The following is a 6,786-nucleotide window of genomic DNA, read 5'->3' as shown; positions in this document are numbered from 1 at the left end:
TGTTCTTGTTCATTTAGTTACATCTAAGGATGTTCTTGTTCATTTAGTTACATCTAAGGATGTGGTGTAAAACATCTTAAAACATGCTTTTATATTTTCACCTCTCAGTTAATAACATCAGTGGCAGATATTGAAACTTCCTTAAAACATTGTTTCTGGAAGGAAGGGGATGAATCTGCAGTGTTTGTTCCTAGGAACAAACTAGGAACTAGCTTATCTGACTTGGCTGGTTTGTGCTGCAGTGTTTTCAGAGCACACATTAGACTAAGGATCCTGCTGCTGGTGCAGTGTGTTGTCTAAGTAGTAGTTGACCAAGGGTAGGACTTGACTTAAGCTTTCAATACACAAATGTTGGACATCACTTTTTCCTCTGTGAAATTTGTGGTTACTTTCTGCTTACAGCCTCAGACTAGGAAATGTAAAAGATATATTCTGATCAAATGATTGCCAAGACATTTTAATGAGTTCAGGTTTTCTATTTTTTTTTTTAATCAGTCTTAAGAAATCTCTCTATTTTGAATATGGTGGTACTCTTCTTCCCCAGTTCCTGCATTCTGTAGTGGTTCTGGTGAATAGGGTCAGGTTGGAAGGGACCACAGTGGGGTCACCTGGTCCAACCTCCCTGCTCAAGCAGGGCCATCCCAGAGCACATGGCACAGGATTGTGTCCAGAGAGTTCTTGGATATCTCCAGTGAGGGAGACTCCACACTCTCTCTGGGCAACCTGTTCCAGTGCTTGGTTATCTGCACAGTAAAGCTGTTCTTCCTCACATTCCAGCAGAGCTTCTGTGGCTCTCTGGCAGTTGCCTCTTGCCCTATTGCTGGGCACCACCAAGAAGAGCCTGGCTCCATTGGCACTCCCCTTTAGATACTGGCAGACATTGATGAGGTCCCCTCTCAGTCATCTCTTCTGGATGACTGCTCCCTCAGACTTTTCTTGTGAGGGAGATGCTCCCTTCCCTTAATCATCTTTGTTCTCCTCCACGGGACCTGATCCAGGAGCTCCATCTCTCTTGTCCTGAGGAGCCCAAAACTGGACACAGCACTGCAGGTGTGACCTCCCTAGGGCTGAGTTAGAGGGGCAGGATCACCTCTCTTGACCTGAGTTACCTCCATATTTTCAAAATACCTAAATTTATTTAAGAGCAACATTTATCTTGTTGTGTGCTTAACTGCCTCAAGTTAGGCACACTTGTTAAAATAGAAGATTGATTTGTGGACTGAGAAGTTTCAGTGAATGTTCTTAGCTGTCTTTAACTGCAGCCCTGAAAATTTTGCTTATGTCAACAGTTCAGTAAAGGTTGGGGGGGACACATGGGGAAATGCATGACCTGCTGATGAACAGCTGTATAGAGTAAATTGTTTGGAAGAAAAAAATTAGGCTTCTAGTGATGGAGGCACGGCGTGCATCAGTATCAGAACAGTTGTCTAGGTTCAGTATGTAAACTTGAAAGTGAGTTTGGAGCGTGCTTGAGAGAAAGGATCCTCTGATGATGAAAGCAGGACCCATTCTCACACAACTGCAGTGGTATGTATCATTAGGGTGGAACTGGATTTTAAGGGCAACATTTTAAACTAGTGGATACTGTCCATATTTTTGAAAGACAACTGCAGTCTCTAGGTTAGTTACTTTGAGCATCTATCAAAACACAAAACCCTTTATGAAGCTGGGAAATTGGCCATATAATGCATTAAACCATGTGCCCTTATTTGGGGAGGCTGGGACAGGGGAAAACCTTACAAATGACTCATTATAATTTCACTTCTTGAAACAGATGTCACTTCTGTGTATTTGAAGCTTCTAAATGTGTTTTTCCCTAAGCCCCTATAGCTTTGGAGGTTTTTGGTTGTTTTGATTTTTAAATTCTTATTTACAAATGCTTGTTTACACAAAGACTGTCCCCTACCATGCCTCTTCATTCTAAAAGACTAAAGTAGCCTACTTACCTCCTTCAAATTTTCTTAATGCTACTGTCACTTCCTATCTGCAGCCTGCTCATGCTGTCTGGGGGGAAAAATTACCACAAAAGGAAAATACCTGAGAATATTTCTGTGTAACCTGATGTCTTTGGCTTCTTGTTTCCCTCTGATGATACTAAGGCTCCTGGGCTGATTGCTTTTTCCTCTTGAGCTGTAGTTCCCCCAACTCCTGCTTTGGTGAGAGTAGAAAATTAAGGTGGATTTACCACAGCTATCATGCAAAACACAGTCTCTGTGACAAAAGGTACTACCTTTTCACAAAAGGTAGTGCCAGTAAACCCTGCTCCCTGTTCTCCTTTCACCATCAAGTGAAGCACCAAAATAAATAAATAGGGTGAAAACAGTGAAGCTAGTTTGGCAAGAATACTTTCTTGCTCTAGGCTCGGGAGGGGTTAGGTTTGGGATTACCCCAATTTTTGAAAGAGTAACATTACAAATTACAGTAATTTTGCTCTCAATCACTCTTCTGTGCCTTTAGTGCTGTTGGGTACAAAGTTTCAGACTAACACATAAGATGCCGAAAGCAAAGGTGATACAAGAACTACAGGGCACAATTTTAATAACATATTTTTAAAATTCTATTCAGTATGAACACTGAAAAAATGCTACAATATAAATCAACTAAATTCCTTTAGACTTTTCAGGGCTAGTTCAATGTAGACAAGTTGCTGATTGGACTGAAACGAAAAGATTTCAGGGGAATTTTGTAAATCTTCTCTTCCTCCTTCTCTACCCTGTTCCCACATCAGTTCTTTTGAGTATACTGATTCTAATAAAGCTGTTCTGCAAATTTTAAGCTTGAAATTTTTGAGTAAATGTCCACTTTGTTTCATATTTTTAGGTCATCTTTTTCAGCTGAAAATTACAATCTCTGGAACGTGCACATGGCTTTTAGGTTTTATGGACTAGCTACTATAGTAATCTTAATTTTCTAGTGATACTTCTGAAATGCAAGAATTGCTGCCTGTTGGGCTGCAGTCTCTCCTTGGGGAGCAAACAGTTTGCAGTGGGACACCTGCAGCAGCAGAACTGTTGCCTATCAAATACCTCATGGCTTAATGCTTCTCTGTGCCATGCAGATGCATGCAGAAAACCACTGAGAAGAGTTAGCCTAAGCTTGCATTTGGAAAGTGTGGGGATTTATTTCATATCTGGTGCCATAAGGGATACTTAGTAATAGCTGTTAAAAATGCTAATTCTTCATCTTCAGCTGTTTAAAAATCACACATTCAAGCCTGTTTAGTGTGGTGTCATGGTTTGTGAAGTTCAGTTGCAATACTGAGCACAAAAATAGAGCCTCAAGCGCTAAAGAAAGTTCAGCAGATGCAACACATTGAAGTCTTCTCTGAGCTCATTGTTGCAGTACTTGGAATATTCCATTTGCTAGCTAATCATCCTGTATTTACTTCATGTAATACATGGGGATAGTCTTGAACAGAATATGTTGAGATGTCCATGTGACATAAAAATGAAGGAGGGAGATGTGCCTCAGACAGGCTGTCTTCAGTGGAGCTCCCTGAATTGTGCAGTAACACACACTTCCTCCTCTTCCTCATCACTCTTCCAAAGAAACTAAGTCTGTCTCTTTCAGTGGTTTGTGCTTCCAAGCTGCTTTCCCATTTTTCTACTTCCTTCTTCCTTGCCTTCTGGCAAGAAATGCAAAAAAACCCATTGTAATTATGAAAGTGAGAAAAGGAGAACATGAATTCGTGAGGCCAGTGCTGAGTGTGAGGGACTCAGGCTGTACTGTTCCATTGTAACACAGCACGCAGAGCCTTGCCAAAGAGCCACTGGGGCTCGCTTGATGAAAACAGCAATGCACCTGTGGCCTGGAGCCCCCTTATTGCAGCAGCTGGCATTTACTCAACTGCTTCAAGGAACTCCAGTCACAGTTTTGGAAATTATTTCGACATGGGGGCACGAAGTGGCAACTGTCATACAGCTATACTGTGTACACTGCCATCTCCTCTGGTGAGGGGGCTTTCTCCGTTGGCATTGATTTTTGGTCACTCTGGAGGGTGTCTTGGAGGAGATGTAATGAGGGAGAAAACCAGGTCACTCATCACTAATCTGCTTCCACTGATGTCTCTCTCTGTGCCTAGCTGACTGGAGATGTTACCACAGCTCAGCATCTATCCGTGGGGTTGCTTCTCTGCCACCATGTCCTGCCTTTAGCTCTGCTCCTGCCAGTCCAGCAGAGGCTGTGGCAGGGTAAGAATGACTTCTTTTTCTGGAAAATTGCCAGGTGTAGCACATAACCAAAAGGAAATTAATAGCTGTATACCTGGAATGGAATTTCCATCACATCACAGTCAGCCAGTTACTGTTATTTGCATTAAAGCCTATTGTTACAGTAACTATTGTTTCAATTCCCTCTTTAAAGAAAAAAAAACTACACTGGAATGTTAGTGTGATAAAAAGGGTGAAGAACACCTGCTGTACCTCTGTGAAGAGCAGCATAATGTAATGTTATAAATGTTTTCAAGATATCAACTGTTATGCTGTTGTCCAGTTTTCATTCCTTCTCTGTCACATGACCTTACAGTTCCCTAGCTTTGCTGGAGTTTCACTTTTCCTTAACCTCTTATAAAAAAATAAATAAATTGGCCTCAATAAGTTAGGCTTTAAATGGCAAGCTAACCTTTACCATTCATGCATCATTGATATGTATTTCCTGGAAAGGGCCTGAACGGGAAAACCAGCTTAAAGACAGTAGAAACTGGAAAGAGATTGCCATCTATTTTATCTTTTGTACTCTTCTTTTGTATTTCTGTGGCTCCCTGAAAAGCAGTCTGTCCTCAGGACAGTTTTCTTCAGTACTAACATCTGTATTCATAATCTAGCAATGCTGCATGAAGGCATTTTAAAGATGCACAAGGGAAGGGCTACAAAATAGCCTTAGATGCTACTGAACATCTTAAAAGACCTGACAGCTGCTTCTATCTTGGTTAAGTCCTGTCTCTGTCAGACCACAGTACAGCCTAGACATGTGCTTTGTGTCTTTGAGTTATTCAGCCAGTTGTGAAATATTATGAAGGAAAAAATGAAGACAAGAAAGAAATTTCCTTCAGAAGAGAGATGCCAGCTTCTGTAACGTAATCTAATTTATAATGTACTAGTGTGAAAAGAGGTAGTGAAGGTACTGGGAATTTATAAGCAGTAATAGCAAATGTTCCTGACTGCACCTACCTGCTCAGTCCTGTAGTCTGGGATGCTGCCAACAGAGCCATGTTAGACTCACCCCAATCCCAGGCAGAAGCTGGGGCACACCCATGGTGATACCTCATTTGTTTTAGTGGAAACGCCCACGCCTTGGGAATCACAGGACTTGCCCTGCTCATTTGCCTCCCAAGCCAATTCCTGCAGCCAAACATTGTTGTGACAGTGGCAGGTCTGTATGATCCTGTCTAGGGACACTGTATTCCCCTGGATTGTGTTTTCTTACTGGGAGAAGCACACAACCTGCTGGTACACACTCAGCAGGGAGCATAGCCCAGCTGCTTTGGTCTGGCCCATACTTCTGCATCTGCCCAGTTAAAGGGGTGTCCTGCCAGAGCTAAAAGTAGCCCCAGCCTCATGGGGCTCTGTAGCACATTCCCACTGCACTGTGTGGCTCCCAAAGAGAAGCAGTATCTGAACAGCCTGACCTGTTCCCTAAGCAGGCAATCTGCTCCTATACAGCTAATGTTAAGCAAGCAAATCTCCTCTTTTTCAACCTGTAGCAATTTTCCATTTCTTTGAATTTAAACAAGTATAATTGAACTTGACTACAAAGGACCATAATAGCTCTGTGGGTAATCAATAATATAGAAGCAAACATAACACACCTTTGCTTACATATAGAAGGTTCAATCTACTGTAGGCCACAAAAACTTTTATAGTTACTTTTAAAAGCTGACCTGGGCTAAGGTATGGGAATATATTAGAAGAGGGTTGGTGATATGAGTATTTTCTCATTCACAACAAGGAATGTCTTCAAAGACAATGATTCTTCTCCTGTACTCAGAACTGGTGAGGCCACACCTCGAGTGCCCTGTCCAGTTCTGGGCCTCTCAATTCAGGGAGGACATTGAGGTGCTGGAGTGTGTCCAGAGAAGGGCAGCTGAGCTGGTGAAGGGTCTGGAGCATGATTCCTGTGAGGAGCAGCTGAGGGAGCTGGGATTGTTTAGCCTGGAGAAAGGAAGGTTCAGGGGTGGCCTTACTGATATCTAGAACTGCCTGAAAGGAGGTTGTAGCAAGATGGAGATCAGGATCTTCTCTCAAACAACTAATGACAGGACTAGAGGACATAGCCTCAAGCAGCACCCAGGGGAGGTTAAGGTTGGACATTAGGAGGAATTTCTTCCCAGAAAGAGTGTAAGACACTGGAATGGGCTGCCCAAGGAGGTGGCAGAGTCACTGTCCGTGGAGGTGTTTAAGGCAAGACTTAAACACGTCGCACTCACTGCCATGGTGTGGTTGACACAGTGCTTGTGTTTGGACTCGATGATCTCAGAGGGTTTTTCCAACCTAACTGATTATGTGAATGTAACCAGGCAAAGCTTTGCCTTAACCCCCCTCTTCTGATACCGTAATCTCGTGTGACAAGTGAATACTCGTGTAAACTTTACTTACCAAACCCCTGTTGGCGAACTAAGCCCGGACTGGGCCTGAGGCGGCGCCGCGGTCCGGGCCGTCCCTCACGCTCCCGCCCGCGGCCGCCAGGGGGCGCCGCCGGCAGCGCCTTTGTCCCGCCGGGACCAACCGTCGGTGCAACCGCCGCCCCCCGGGGCCCCCGGGCTCCCCGGGGCCTCTCGCCCTTCCCGTT

The sequence above is a fragment of the Molothrus ater genome, chromosome 1 (assembly GCF_012460135.2).
Source record: "Molothrus ater isolate BHLD 08-10-18 breed brown headed cowbird chromosome 1, BPBGC_Mater_1.1, whole genome shotgun sequence".
Lineage (NCBI taxonomy): Eukaryota > Metazoa > Chordata > Aves > Passeriformes > Icteridae > Molothrus > Molothrus ater.
This window is presented reverse-complemented; position numbering follows the sequence as displayed.